Source organism: Rissa tridactyla, chromosome 8 (assembly GCF_028500815.1).
Source record: "Rissa tridactyla isolate bRisTri1 chromosome 8, bRisTri1.patW.cur.20221130, whole genome shotgun sequence".
Classification (NCBI taxonomy): Eukaryota; Metazoa; Chordata; class Aves; order Charadriiformes; family Laridae; genus Rissa; species Rissa tridactyla.
This window is the reverse complement of record NC_071473.1, coordinates 40,735,128-40,750,908: the sequence shown is the minus strand read 5'-3', so window position 1 is coordinate 40,750,908 and position 15,781 is coordinate 40,735,128. Positions and strand designations below refer to the sequence as shown.

Below are 15,781 nucleotides of genomic sequence, written 5' to 3'. Positions count from 1 at the left end.
TTTATTTGTTAGGAACAGCTGCAGAATTCTCTTATTTTATTGATGGGTTTCATTTTTTCCCAAGTGACACTAAAATCAATTACTTAGTTTAAAAGACCGGTAATTGTCAAGATATATTTCCAAACTTTTAAGACAATACATCAGATATTTCCTCTTATGTGTTGTATCATTCACACTTTATTTATATAAATTTGTCTGCAAAATTAATTGGGGATTTTCCTCAATAAAACAAGCAAAATTTTGCCTTTTTAGCTTTGTGTTGAAATGGTAAAATCAAGTAACGGTTTGTTACTTTTCCATGGACCATGGAAAAAACCCCATGTTTTTACATTATACCAATTAAACCACATCTTCATATTACACCAATTCTACCTGCTGCTATTGCACTACATATATACAACCTCTTCTGTCAGTCTTTGCCAACATTACATCTAATTATAAGTTCATTGGTACATTATTCACAGGAGTACATACAGATAGGAGGAAATGTCAGTTGCTAGTATTTAAAGTTCAGTCATAAAACACCAGTAATAAAAAAATACGTTGCATAAAATCTGTGTAAACCGTTTCTCATGGGGGAACTGACACTTAGGGCAATACAAAATATTATTTATCAAGATATTAAGACATTTTAAATGAACCTTTTTAAGAATAGGCAGGTGTAAGCTGCAATTCTGTGGCAAAAACCCCTCTAGTGGAGTCTACAAGATCATATTACAGACATCATAATTTGGCTAATTTTTGCCACAAGTTAAATTGTCTTTCTCAGATGCATCTCCTTCAAGTACACAGCTGACAGTTAAATCTTTTCCAGTTGTAACTGTCCTACACGTAGTCCCTGGAAATGCTAATTGATACCCAGTTCTTGTGATTATTTCAAAAATTACTATGAATTTGCTTTTATTTTTTCAAGGACATGATCCAGCAGGTTCACCGACGCAATTCGAGAGCAATACACACAGAGTACACAGCTTTACATCAAACATTACAAAATTTAAGATTAGTAAAAGGGGCAAATAAAATATTATCAAATGATTTTGCTAAGCTTATAACACTGCTTGTACCGTTTTCAAGCTAGATATTTTGCACTGTTGCAGCAAAGCAAGATTATAAGGAAAATCTACTCGTCTGTACTTACTTGTGGAGTCCGTATGTATAGGATATGCATAGGAGTACAACAAGAAGCAAATAGTAGGCAGTTTTAATGGTGAAAAGCAACTTGATCTTCTGTAATGCCTTCTTATATATTAATATTCAAATCTGGCAGTAATTGTGGCCGAGTAAGAACTAAAGGTTCAGATTCCAGTGTGCCGTAGGTATACATGTGTACAGTTTTCCTCTTGTAAAGAAACAGATGCTGATTCATGTGAAGTGAAATTAATCACTTGAATAATAATATTTTACTTGCCAAAACAATATACACCTCTGCCAGGTATTCTTGTATCTTAATCCAGATTTAATGAGAATTAATGGAAGCACATGCTTTCGAAACAAATGCGAAAAGGTCTCTGTCTGCATTTTTACCAATTGTTTAAAATTCAGGTTTACAACTTAAAGTCATAAAGCTTAGAGTTGTAAAACTCCATTTCTGCATGTAGAAAGAAATGTAATTCCAGAAGTTTTTGATAAAAAGAGGGAAAATAAACTTCAGTCCTGTAGTTGAATCCACATAAGTGAATTCACTTCAACTTCAGCAAATATTAACCCAAGGCCCAGTTCTTTAGTTCTTTTCAATCTTTTTGTGGGTTAAAAAAAAAATAAATTACAGAGACCAACAGACTTTTTGCTCCAAATAGAAGAATTCCTCTCCCTCACATCCTCTCAAAGGAAAACTATAACCCCACATAATTCTTGTATTCTCGACTGTTTTCTGGCTAAGTCCTGCAAAAGTCTGTTAGCTCAGGGCTATCGCTGCTTATCTGCAATTATATTTATTTGACAAAAAAAATAAAAGTAAGGTTTGTTAATGATACGTTTTAAAACTCTGGTAAAATAACAGCCAATCAATACGTGTACCTTTATATTTCTATGACCCTCTTTTTAAGCATGATTCCATAACAGACGCATCCAACCCTTTCAATGAAAATCAGTTTCTAATAAAATACATTAAAATGCCTGTATGATTTAATTCCATTAGAAATGGATAAGGGATTATTTCAGGTTTATACTGGCATTTATAAGGATATTTTCAGCAAAAAAGGGCAGTTGGCTATACTAAGGATACACAAAGGACTTAAAAAACTGGGGAAAAAATAGAGAACTTGCTCCTCTTGCTACATTTTGCTCTCACAGTAACCCATGCTTTCAACTTTTAACTATATATAGTAGGTACAAAACTATCACACAGACACACGATCTCCTGTCCTCCCATGCTGAGTCTGGTTTTGGGGCAGTTTGCAGATTTAACCCAGCAGAAACCGGCCTCGGTGAGATGCACCGCTCGCTATGGCCAAACCCCTCCTTTGGTCCTAAAAGCCTAGGACTTCCCAGTGCCTTCCACTTTCCAGTCCCCTCCGCAGGTACTGTGAGTTGAGGAAGGTCAGCGTGGCTATGGCATGCCCATATTTCAGTCATTTTCAAATAATCCCTGGGATTATAGCTAGCACTGTTGAAAGTTTAATGTGGTTTTGAAGAGCCCTGAACCAGCTCTATCATTCTTACCACCTCGTGTTGCAAGGTCTTAAAGATCCAGTTTCCTTTTAAACATGTCATGTTTCTCTTAATACACGTTACAATTTTCTGAACAGGAACACTAATGGCACAGGCATGCAGAGGAGTCAAAATAACTAAGTTAAAAAATAAATCATTACCATTAACAAAGGTAATGATCCTGATTCCCTGGTGGGGTGTGGGAGTTCTAAGCTGAATTGTCCATATGCTTTGGACCTGGAAGAGTTGATCAAGCCCCGAGTGGTCCTGCCTCGTGCGTGCGAGTCTGCGGGCAGATGCTGTTGAGAGAATTTCATTTCAGTGCTGCATCTAGAAAAGGGAAGGGAATGGCTAAAAATAAAACCCCAAACAAGGCGGAGAGGGGGGTTTACCAGGACAGGTCTGCCGCGCTCTGACGTGCGGCTGTAGCTCTGCTGCTCCCCACGGCCCCCGGCCGCCCCCCCGGGCCTGCCCACGCCGCGCTCCTCGCAGGGACGAGTCCTTGCTAATGCCCAGCTGCTTCTCCCTGACCTTGAGAGCTGGAAATTGTTGGTGTGGCGCGTCCTGAAAGGTCAGAGCGGATCCTCAGTATTATGCATCGATACAGAGGGAAAAAAAACACCAACCTACCAACAACCCCAAACCCGGGTTTCTAAGAGCAGATTTTTGGAACGAAAGCAACAGCGCTACTAGGCTGCGTTTTGTATCGGAGCACGGGAATGAGTCAACTTAGTATCCTTTAAATCGTTTCCAAGCGCTGTTTACCCTTGTCCTGACATGTTTTCCCCAACGCATCGCCGCGCTGCGGGGCGCCGTCCCTGAGGGCCGGTGCGGGTGCAGGACACCGCGCTGGGGCCGGGCCGTTCCGTTCCGCTGCGAGGGGAGGACGGGACCGGGCCAGAAGAGCCGCCGAAGCACCGGGGAGCCGAGATCCCCCTTCCGCCCGCCTGCTCTCGCTCGCTACTCGCCCGGCCCGGCGAATTATTTTCGGGTGCGGACGGGGGGGTGTGTGGGGGGTCGGGGGACACAGCGGAGCGATGAATCGGCTCGGCCCGGGCAGCCCCGCTCCGCGCCGCACCTGAGCAGGGGCCCCCTCGCAACTTTGTGTGCGCGGTCTCGCTGCGCGGTCGCGCTGGAGGATACGGCCAAGGAGAAAGTGCCGCGGAGACGCCTGCCGGCCTGCAGCGCGCCAGCAGCCGCCGGGGAAGGGAGAGGGGGCGGCGGCAGGCCCCAGGCCCCGGGCCCGGGGAGCGACGGGACCCGAGGCGCCGGGCAGGGGCGGCCGGCGGCTCCGCGGCGGCGGGCGGGCGGTTCCGCGGCGGTGCGCGCCCCTCGGCAGCTGCGGCGGTGTGGGGGAGGGAGCGGGCAGCGCTGGCGCGCAGCCGATCGGCTCGGCCTTTGGTGCCGAGCGGCCGGGAGCTTGCTATTAGCCTTCACCCCCCGAAAGCTGGAAGAAAGGCGGGGGGGGGGGGGATAAAAAAAGGCAGGAAGGGAGAGATTTTTGTCCTTCGCCGGTGCTGCTCTACGTGATAATATGTTTATATGATTAGCTGAGCCCAGGGGTGGGGAGCGGAGGGAGAGGGGGTGGAGATTGGAGGGGGAGGAGGCTGGAGGTGACTCCAGTTCAGAGCCGGCGGAGAGTCTGTGTCAGGACTTCGCAATCCCCAGTCACACACGGAGAGGTGCATGAGCAAAAAGGAGGCTGCGATACAATTCATTGGGATTTTTTTTTTTTTTTGGTGTGTATGTATTGCGTTTTTCCCATTGCTGCGCGCCTTACTAGCTCGGCGCCCGGTCTCTAGTCGCTGGCGGGGCAGCAGCACCGGGAGGAAGAGGAGAAAATCCGAGGAGGGGCCGGACCCGCACCCCGCCAGAGGCCAGAATGTCATCCCGGGAGATGTAAATCCGGTCGGTGCGAGCGACAGAGACACAGAGGAGCAGGAGAAGGGGGGGGGGGGTTTGTCCATTGTAACATTTTCGAGTTGTTCCCCGCTACTCCTGCTGCTGGCATCGCCTCGGCTTCCCGTCTCCTCGTCGCTGCACAGAAAGGACTCCAAAGGCTGGGCAGACACGCTGCGCCCGTCGTCCCCTCCATTTCGGTTTTTTTTCCTTAAAAAATCAATTATTTTTTTTTTTGTGCGTGCGTGCGGGAGCCTGGCTGTATCGTACGTCTCCTGCGGAGCGGAGTGTCGGAAACTGCAGGAAAATGTTGACTTAGCCCCAGAAAAGCCTGCCGGCTGGCTGCTTGGAGGAGAAGCCGCCGTCTGCCGCTCTGCTCTGCGCTGCCCCAGCCCGCCGAGCCGCAGAGCCCGCCCGCTGCCCGCTCCGCCGCCGGAGCCCCGGGACTAACTCCGCCGCGCTCTCCCGCAGCCTCTGCGCTCGGCGGGGTCACCCGCACCGCGGGTCCCGCCGGGGCGACACATCCCGGCCCGCCTTCGGCTCCCAGGCAGAGGTAAGCGGAGCCCCGCGCTGCAGCCTCGCCGCCCCTTTCTCCCGACCCCTCTTCTGCCCGGCCCCACCGAGCCGCCGGCGGGGGAAGCGCTTACTTCAGGGTCTGCCTCGCTTGACGGTGCCCGAGCCCCCCCGCCTCCCACCCCTCCCGGGGCCGCCACCGGAGGAGCGACGTGCCCCTCGGTGAGGCCGCGGCCCTTGGGTACGAGCAGCGCGGCGGTAGCGGCGCCGCCGACCCGCACGGCCGCTCTCTCCGCGGGCGCGGAGCCGGGCCGCCCCCCCTTCCCCGCCCCCCCCTTCAGCCCTGCGGAGGGGCCTGCGGCAGCCGCGGCCGGTCCCCGCAGCCCCCGCCCGCCGCCGGGTGGCCGCCCCGCCGCGGGGGCTGCGGGGCCGGGGGGCGTCCGCCCGCCGAGCGGGGCCCCTCCGCGGGGGCTCGGCGCGCAGCGGGGAAAGTTGCATCCCTTCAGCAAATAATTACCTGTTGCGGGTTTATTTTGGTAACTCCACCGAGCGTCCGTCCGCCAGCCCGTGCGGGGCGGGGGGGGGTGGGTGGGCTTTGGGAAGAGGAATAAATTACCCTTTGTCGGCGGTGGAGTGAGAACAACTTTATTTTTTTTTTTTTTAAATTTCTATTTATTTTCACATGTAGAAATCTGGGGCCATCTGGAGACAGAAAACAGAGTGTGTCATGAGGCACCGTTGCTGTGTCTGGCTCTAAAAATAACATCTTGTTGTTAGTCTGCGCTGGCCCTGCTGGGGTTTGAACGCGGTTTGTCAGAAAGTAAAGAGGGAGCGGAGCTGCTGGTGCTCAGGTGTGTTTTTTCTTTGCCTAGAAATGCCCCTGCGCGCCACGGAAGGAGTCCTGCGGAACAAATGTTCTGCTGTTTGCTTTCCTCGGGCGCCCCGGCTCCCTCCTTTTGTTGCTTGCCACGAAAAGAGGTGCCATTTCGCATCATTCTTGCACAAATTGTTTGAATTAATGCAAGTGTGAATTCTTACCGTTTGAAGGAGGGTATTAGCATATCAAAGGTTTCTGAGCTCCGGCTCAATTGAGAAAACTTCAGCTTGTCTTCCATTTGCTTCCAAGCAGAGGCCCAAAGGGCAGTGGGAATTGTAAAGGGGTAAAATGGGGAGGTGGATTTGGGTTATGTTTCTGAACTTTTGCTGTTTTGCAATTAGGCGAGTGAAAAACAAGGTCCCTTCGCTGCAGAGCCCTTGCGAGCGCCTGGACAATTACGCTCTATTGATTAATGGTTTGTTCGGGCGGGGGGGACGGGGGGGCCGCGAAAAAAAAAAGTGACCTTTTATGACTGGCACTGTTGCGTGGTTTCTGATGTCCCCTCTCTGTTAGAGGGATTTAGAAAGCCCTTTCTGCCGCACTCATGCTCTGGGTATGGCCTACACGTTGCTGCGTGCGGGGACTGAATGGGGAAGACCTACTAATTACTTCAGAAAACAAATGAAATCTGGTAATAAAAGACCTCTCGATTACAGACCTTTGAAACAAATATGCTTCCCTCCTCAATGGGTGGGTAGGCTGGGATAATAGATATTTTTATGGAGAGTTTTAAAAGAAGTTTTGATCATCACCGGCCATATGCTTCCATTTCCTTTTGAGTCTAGAAAAAGTGAAAATGAGTAATTCTTGTAATCTCACTTAATCAGTGATACTGTGTTTACTAAGATAACCTAATTTGTGGTTAGTCTTACCCTATAATACATCATTTGAAGCCAAGTGAGGCAGGAGTGCTGTTTTGGTGGCTGTGTAGAACATTCATCACATTGTAAGTTGTTTTACATGACTACGTATTTGCAGTTTTTGATTCTTTTGTTACTGTTTCCTTGAGTCTGAAAGGGGATGTGTCCCGGCCTACCCTGTTATTTTCTTTGCAAATCAATATTCATAATCTAGCGACCCAAAAGCCCAGCAAAAGCCAGTTGTCTGTCAATAAGTTGGGACCTTTTCCAAGGACCAGATGTTTCTTGGGGTCTGTATTCTGGTTTATATCTCTGGCAAAAAAGAACTTCCTATGCCTTCCTTGCCTTTTCCTTCCTTCCACACCCTTGACTCGGATGGTACAGATATTAAAACATACATTTTGTGTTTTTAAAAAGTTGGTTTAAGTGCTTGGTGTATGTAGCATTTGGTCTGTTGCGGATTTTTTTTTGTTTGTTTTTTTTTTTGGTTGTTTTGATTTGTGGGTTTTTTTTCCTTCTGGTTCTCCATTTGGTGGTTTGGTGGTGGTGGGGGGGTTGTCTCTTTTTAAGCCATGAAAGTGATGCGCTTTTAGAGTAGAATGTCTTCACTCATGCCTCAATTTCCTTTCATTTAATGAAGAAACTGAGTATATATGGTATGTCTTGGCGAAAACCCCTGCAGTTAATTAAATAATTTATATAGATTTCTGTTGTTCTTAAATGGACACGACCATTTGGGCGTTTTGTAAATAGATGTGTTTAGTGGTCCTAAAATTGCGTGCCATTACTTTCAGGTAATTTTCAGCAGTTTATTTACCTAATGTCTTCAGCTGTCTGAAGTAGTACCTTTTGGTGGTATAAAAGGAACATATTGATGTAATTGCCATTATCACACTTAAGTTGCTGTTAACTAGTCAGCTTTGAATGCAGAGTGCTATAAAGAAAGCGCATTATCCTTTCAGCTATTAGGGATAATCTAAAAATTGTCTTGAAAATGTTGCACTTCGGTTTATATGATGGCAACCCCAAATTCAACAAATCTCTGAAGGTAAAAAAAAAAAAAAAAGAAATGTCGTGGAAAGATTTTCAACATTCAGATGACAAAATTGGACCACTTAGAGAAAAATTAATGTGCTGCAGCAGCACTTCAGCTGCCATTTTCAATCACTGTGGGTTACTATGTGTTGGCAACAGCAAAAAAGCGTAGACGTTCAGATAGCTCAGGGAACTAGTAGTTGGGGGAATCAGGATATTGAATCATGTGGGGTAGAACAAACCAATTACTTCAGGTTTTGACTTGAGAATTTCCAGCAAACATTTTTTTTTTCTGGCGTTTGGCTCCCCTGCTCATTAATAGACCAACATCAAAGCAGGCAACCAAACTTCCAAATGTTATAAAAACTAATGTAAAGATACAGATCTCACATGTAGTCTCGCAAGTCTTAATTTAAGACAAGCAGTTGGAGTTTTTATTGCTGCAATTTTCACAATCAGCAGAGACATTAACACCAGGCTTCTGGGTGTTTCCCTTCTTAAAATGAGCAAGAGGAGAGCTTTTAAAAAAAAGAAAGTTTGCTTAGTTAGTTCTTACTTGATCACTTCAGAACCTTTCTCAGTCTTTTATTTATCTCTTACCGCTTTTAATGCGTAAAGTCAGGAAAGGGGGTTCCTCATGACCTCTAGTCTCTAGTCAAGCACCTTATTAAAATTTAAATAAGCGAAGTAGTATAGTCGTAGGAGTTTATAGTCTTTATGGTTAATAATATGTAATAATGTGATTATTTTTATTTCTGAAAATGCAATATGTAGACGTGATGTTTTTTCAATTTTTAAAATTGAAATAGTTATGATGAAGAAAAAATGCTCCAGTCTTGAACGACAGCTTTTTAGAAGGATTCGTAATTTTCAATTAAGGATGTTGGAAAGGGGAGTCTAGTTGGGCAAAATATTTATATTATTATATTTACAATACGTTTCTATACAGTATGTCATAAATCCATACAAATAATAATATCCATCCAGTATAAATAATTGTTTAATGTTTAGAGAAGGGAGAAACATAATAAGTTTTTCCTGAAATTTGGTCTAAAAAGTTTATGTATTTCCAAGTCCTTGCTCATCCCATGTCCGCCTAAGGCGTTGACGTACACATCTTCTATTACGGCTCTTGCTGAGGATAGCACCATGCTTAATAATAATGAAGAAAAACCTACCAATAACCACTTGGAGATATTTTATATCAAAAAATGCTGGGTGTCTCCTCTGCGTTTCCACTGAGGAATGTCTGTGGATGACTGATAATACAAGAACTGGAAGTAACAATTAATGATTTTACGTGGTGAAGTGCAGGAGAACTTAAACTACGTCTGGTGTATAATTGAAGTCATATTCCTGCATAGGTAGAGAAGCAGTCACTTGTAAAGCAATATACTTCAGAGCACAGGCTGGTGAAATTTATAGTCAGACGCGTTACTTGGAGATGTCATGTTAAACAGACTCTTTCGAAGCATTTTTTAGGATTGATGTTTGTGATGTACAAAAGCGATTTGAAATTGCAAGAAATTGACCTTTTTAAGTATTTATGTGCAGCTTTTAAACTTAAAAGCTGGCTGTTATTTTTTTAAAAAACCCTCAGTTTGAAACAAGTAAAAGATTTAAACCATCACGGTTGTAATTGGATGTCAGGAAAACTGGAAAAACAAAAAGCTATTTTAAGGCCATTCTCAATACTCTTAACAATCGTGTTTAATATTTAAATAGTTTTCAAAGATAGCTGCATTTTGTTTCCAACAGTTCTTAAAATAAAAATAGTAGGTGGCTCTGTTGGAATATTGGTAGCTTGCGATTTAGCATGAATATATACCTGGTTTAGAAAATACTTCCAGTCTTTATTTAACAAATACAATTCTTTTTAACATTCTTCATTTAAAAGGTGAAAGATGACAGGCTTAAAGCCCTTTTCAATAGAAAATTTTCTTGGAGTTCATGCTTTTTTCAACCTGTAATATATGAGATGTGTTTCTGCAGCGTAGGCTGTGAAGATTGTGTTGCTTACTATAAGTGATTTAGTTATAGAAATACACTCGTTTAACGACTGGTAAGGGCTTACAGCATTCTCTAGATACAAACTGATACTTAACCAGAAATTGATTCCTTAGGAAGAAAACGCAAAACTTCAAATTCGGAATGGTAGCATCTCCAGGTTATGGATCGTCACATTAGATGAAGTATTTTATGGGGTTTAGAAGAATATGTAATCTGCATAAGTCATGATTTCTTTCTTTTTGATTTTCCTAAGGCACCGTAATGATTCAACTTATCGTAGCCTGCCGTTTACCCAAATTATTTAGAAATAATCAAAACCATTGCAGGCTGACTGAAGTAGGCACAGTGCTTAACACCTGCAGGTAGAGTGCAGTCTCCAACAAAATGCTATTGATTGTTATCCTGGCACAAAGCAAGCTTAAATACAGTTTGCTTAATTACCACAAAAATTCATTTTTATGACTAAGGTACTTCATTTGGGGGAATGTTTTGTGTGTTGTCTGCTAAGTAAAATCCCATTCACACTTGTATAAATTTGTTCAATTATCAGAGCAGCTAAGATGAGGGAGGGGGGGAAAAATCAATTTACCCTGCAAAGCACCAGAAATACGATTACCTTGGCTAGTAGGAACTTGTGAGCACTGCCTAAATTGCTTAATGTTATCAAACGTTGCCATTTTTCATGTTCAGTAAGAAGGATATTGACTGTTCTACGTGTCCAGGTCTGCTATTTGGCTATTTCTTCATAAGGTATAAGCATGTCTTATTTTTATTCCTACAATAGCAGTTACAGATAGATCGGAGGATCTAACAATAACTTTATAAAATAGATGGAATAATACCATTCACTGGAGAAATAGTATTTACTTGAGATAAGTGATCACAACTAGTTTTTTCTCCTGTCTAGCATGTTGTTCTTGTAACAGACAAATGTAAATACCTTAGCAGACGTTTCAGAGTGAAAGGCAAGAGATAAAATGTAATTACTTTTCAGGGTGGCCCTGACGATGCCCGTGTTCTTGTCTGTAATACAAAAAAAAAAAATCTTCGCTCATCACCTCAGAATATGAAGGCCATTGTTACTTCTGAATATAAAAATATTTTCTGATTTTTAATGTTGACCTCAGTATTTATCTCTAGCTCTTCTGTGTAAGCTGGAGTCCTCATAGCCGTGAATCCTAGTCGCTGTTATCCAGCCGAGCATTTAATAGAGCACCTAATGGACTCTGCTCCTGTATTTTTCTTGAATGCATAACATCTTGCTTCATTCAGTCACCAAAACTAACTTTGCTACAAGGACAGGCAACACGACAAGTTAGAATCAATGGACCATTTGTAGGTCACAAAGTCAGTTTACTGGAATTTCAGAGGAAACTGGTTGAAAAGAGAGGACAAATGTCACTTTGAATAGAGATGTTTAAATCAGACTTCTGCCTTAGGGTAAAATTTAGGTCTGTTGTAGCCTAGATGTAATGTCTCCCTCTACAGAGCACAGCATTAATCATGGCTTGACAAGTGATCATGGGCAGAGAAAAATAGGGCCTGTCTTGGTTGTGTGGTTATTTTTTTTTCTAATCTTAATCTCTTAGGAGCACATTATAAACACTAACATTTAGACAACAAGATTTAAGTATCAGTGTCTGTATTTCAGTAGTGAAAGTAGCTAGGTTCAGAGAAAATCTAGTTAGAGCTACTAAGGAAGCTACTTAGGTTTCTTACGCAGATGCAGTATTAAGAATATTTTCCTTTTAACGTGATGCAGTTTTTTTGTCATAGGAGATTTATTTTATGGCGTTGCCTCATACAAATATGGTAGAGTCTTGGTCTGCCTGTTTTGTCCCTCGGTGTGCTAAATACCTCAGAAATTACTGTCGTTTTGCTTTCGCAGTGTTGCACAATGCGTTTACCACCCAAGAAAGAGACTTCCATTTGCCCAAGTGGTGATAATAGGCAAAAAGTGGAACAGTTTTTAAAAGGTAATGCAGGTTGACTTGACGCTGATCAATGAATATGAGGGTGTTTTTATAGTATGTTTATATTTTAATGATGTGTTACTTGGCCACAATGAGCTACATAACCTGGAATGTAATAACAGGAATGAAGACTGCTATTTAAGATCCTGAATTCTGATACCGTACAAATAAAAGTGTGTTTAATATGTTAATTCTTAAATTAGGGATGCCTTGATGCATAGATTAGGTGTTGGGAGCGTTCATACCTTTTACGGTAAAGACGATGGCTAAAGAAGGGAATTTTCATATTTCTTGGGCTGCTTTGCTGCTTTCTGTGGTGGGGACGGTGCAGGGAGCAGCTCCGCAATCAGCGCGCGCCGCTGCCAGAGAGGGGCGTCTCCTTAATGTACAATCAGATTTGTAGCTGCAACTGTTGGCAAAATACATAATACCAGTAAAGTAGCGGCAAAACAATTTATCACTGGAGAGTTGCACTTTAAAAATTAGGCTACTTCTGTTTATTTAGTTGCCTCTGGACGTGATAAAATCCCAAGTCTCTCGTTTAGGGTAGGCTGCTGCTTTCCTTTGTGCCCTCTGTGGGTATTTTCCTATCAGTCGACACCTCAAACCGATTATTGCTCCGAATCTAGATGACAGAATAATCTAATGCTGATTACTGTTAAAAATTGTTTCTGGCAGCTGGGGAGGGGATGACCGACCTTGTTCCTAACTATCTTACTTGCTTTGCTGTTGATGGGATCTGGTGTAAATCGAGAGCCTTACTCTGAAATGAGCGCTGCAGTGATGGAGAGGGATCACATGCCAGAAGGAAACTTTAGATCACCTTTCCGTGTATTTTCTTACAGTGTCATATTTGTCATATTTTCTGGCGTAGCAGTCTACAGCCGGTGTGAACAGTGTTCAGAAACAATTCCCTCGCAGTAGGCAGTGTCGCTTCTAAATAAAGTGACATTTTAAGAAAAGATTCCCGAGAACAAATTCTGCTGTTGACTCTGCATTTCTCTGACAAATCCCCGATGCCGATGTTGGTGGTAGGAAGAATTCTTTTAATCTGATGCAGGCATCCTTTTATTCATTCTTCTAAGATTGATTTAGATTTTTTTTCTACGCAAAGTGACCGATTTGGAAAACTTTGCTTTCCTAGAATGAATAATGATTGCATCTTCGGTTTGAACAGAGTGAGTGTTCTCCAGAAGACCAATTCGTAATTATTTTGTTGGTAGATTTGTCATTTAAATATTGCAGGGCAGTGTCTCCTGCAGTTTCTATTTCCTTCATCTAATAGGTATTTCTTAAACGCGGGCTGTCAGTCGGTGAGGCTGATTCTCGTGCAGATCAGTGCAAAGTGCTTAAGGGAGAGAAGGTGCCTCAGCAGCCGAGGTGTATCCCAGGCTGAGCTCTGTGCCAGGAACATGGGCCGAGGCGGGGAGCTGTGTTAGGGAGGGAGGGGAGTAGCGGACTGACATAATTTGAAAGTGAGAAGAAATCCTTTTGCCCTTCAGGCAATAATCTTACCCGCTGCTTGAATGGAGCATCATCTCTCCAAAATGTTAGTTGTTTTTTTTTTTTTTTTTTCCCTCTGCTTTCTTTACTTCCTCGTTCTTTCCTTCATTTGAGGAGGTGTATAATAGTGTCTGATAATAAGCAGTTGTGGATCCAACTATTAAAGAAGATATTCCAACAGCAGAGAAGAGCTCTGTGTGCAGCAGTCTCATCATCTTCAGTGAACACCCCAAATTTGTCCTACATTTGTCCCACGCAATGGCTTTAGCCATAGTAGAATATCCTGAGTCTATTTCCACTATTTTTTTTTTTTTTTTTTTAAAGCTGACATTGAAACCTTGAAAGGTTATATTTCGGAGTTTATTTTTCCAGTGAAAATTAAAGTCGCGCAGGGCATATGTGACTTTATGCCCTGTGCATATGCATTTATTTTATGAGTATTCTTCATTAGTCTAATGGCACTACTTGCAGAAGTAAAGAAAGTGGGATTTGGAGAAACAAAACCACAGGCATACTCTTATTCTTTCCATGTTAGAAGAGAAATTAATGTTGCATGATGGCTTCCCAGTTTTTTGAGTGTGTGCTAAAGGTTAGATAGGACAAAGGCTTAATTTTGATCTGCTTAATATTTATAGCTTCATTCATTGAAGCTTTTTCCCATTTGCGTTGAAGGGATTTTATCAAGAAAGCTCATGCTATTACGGCGAACAAACTCAAGACATTTTAAGGTAAGGGTAACGTCTTTTGGAAGAAAAGCAGTTTACCTCCAATTGGATGAAAACTACATTGTTACTTCATAATTTGTTATAAATTGATGGAGACTTTTTTAATTTTCGAGATAACTTACCATTCAGTTAATTGCGTTTTAAACTTTGGTGGAGTGCATGTGTAATTGTATCCAAAAGTGGCATTGGGTTTTATCTCCCAGCAGTAAATAGAATGAGGGATGCTGCTGTTTGCTTGGTTTTGGGTTAGGGAGATGCATGAGATAGGATTAATTTGTTTTCTTCTTTGGGGTGGTCTTTCATTTCTGGTTGGTTCTGGGGAAGCAGAGCAATTTTTTTTCCTTTCTTTTTTATTTTTTCTTCTCTTCTTTTTTTTGTATGACCTGAAAGCATTTAGGTGACATTGAAAAAGAATTCTTGTGTGTTTTGATTTAGGAAAGACCTAAGCTGAATGTTTAACTTTTCCGAGGGGACAAGAAGAGACACAGAGCTGGGGGGAAAAAAAAAAGAATGTTTTCTTTGTTAACTCCTTACGTCAGATAACATCGGAGAAGGATTTCTGGGGGAGTTTCTTTAAAACGATGACTGATTATTTGGGTTCCTATGCCGGCTGTTACCCACATTTTTCACATACTTTTGCTCATTCTTCTTATTACCTGCAGAGGGAGCTTGTATATGAGATAATCAGAGTAATCAAGGCATTCAGGGCTGAATCGTTTCCAGTAAGTACAATTTCATTTCACAGTGCCTTCTCTGTTATGCAGAGCAGAAAGGCTCTGCAAGATAGCTTTTAAAAAGGCTGCCCATCAGTAACGGTAAATAACAGTGGGCAAAAATTTCAAAACGTCAGTAAGCAGAAGCTGACTTTAGAACTACTTGTGCCTTTTTACTGAAAGTTTAAAAAAGAACCAAGGAAAAAAAAATTCTTGCATGTCGAGGTGCAAGAGGACAGTTTTGGTACTCTGTATGATGGGAAGCAGATTTTTGTTGCATAAACTGTCTCCTCTGATTCTAAAAATGTCATGTCAGCGTGAGAGAGACAGCGCAGTACTTTCAGGGCTTCGGTACATCTCGTGCAGTGTAGTGTGCTAGCCAAAAAGCAATAGGTAAGTCTTTTCTATTTACGCAAGCGGTGTTATGAATCATAAGCAAGGTGATTGCAGATGCAAGGTTAACTCTTAATTTTGCTTTTTCTCTATTATAAAATATAAAAAGGTGAATGGGTTTCATCCGAGTATAATTGATGGATTCCTACAGTCGGACTAAAGCAGGCAAACAGTGGTGAGCATCGCTGTCTTAAGCTTTAGAAAAATACTGACAAAAAAGAACAAGGGATATCATAACCTAAGTTTATTTGTAAATTGCGTTTTAAAAACTAGCTTGAGGTATGAGAAATACTTATTTTAAGTAGTGATTTTCCTTAATCTAGCACAATAAAAGAAATTATCTGGTGTATTGCAAGTTTTATAATTTGTATTATAGTTATCTGGGTGGTGAAAAGTGTATGACCCTTCAAAAAGTTAAGACTTCAGAGAAGAAAATAATTCATTTATAATACGGTTTTGCTTGCTGAGCAAGAAGCATAATAAATGGTACTTAGATGAATTCTGCACTATTTATCTCTGGAAAAATGGTGGCAATCATTTTACTTCAGTATATTTCAGTGAATTTAAAGATGATTTGCTATGATGCTGTTAGGAAATAAAGCAGTATGCATGCTCATTCCATAAAACAGAA

General features: G+C 42.4%; 1 protein-coding gene across 9 annotated transcripts in view; it reads left to right on the top strand.

Annotated features, from left to right (window-relative positions):
• Nucleotides 1-15,781, top strand: part of ADGRL2 (adhesion G protein-coupled receptor L2) — a 181,246-nt gene that overhangs the window by 14,381 nt on the left and 151,084 nt on the right. For 5 of the 9 annotated variants that reach the window (XM_054213319.1, XM_054213317.1, XM_054213322.1 and 2 more), the window contains exon 1: nucleotides 4,279-5,101. The exons of 1 other annotated variant lie outside the window; for it this stretch is intronic. The gene's annotated coding sequence lies outside the window, so the exon portion shown is untranslated. Of the gene's footprint in view, nucleotides 1-4,277; nucleotides 5,102-15,781 lie in introns of those variants that run through there. 3 more of the 9 variants (XM_054213320.1, XM_054213325.1, XM_054213326.1) reach the window with 2 other exon arrangements.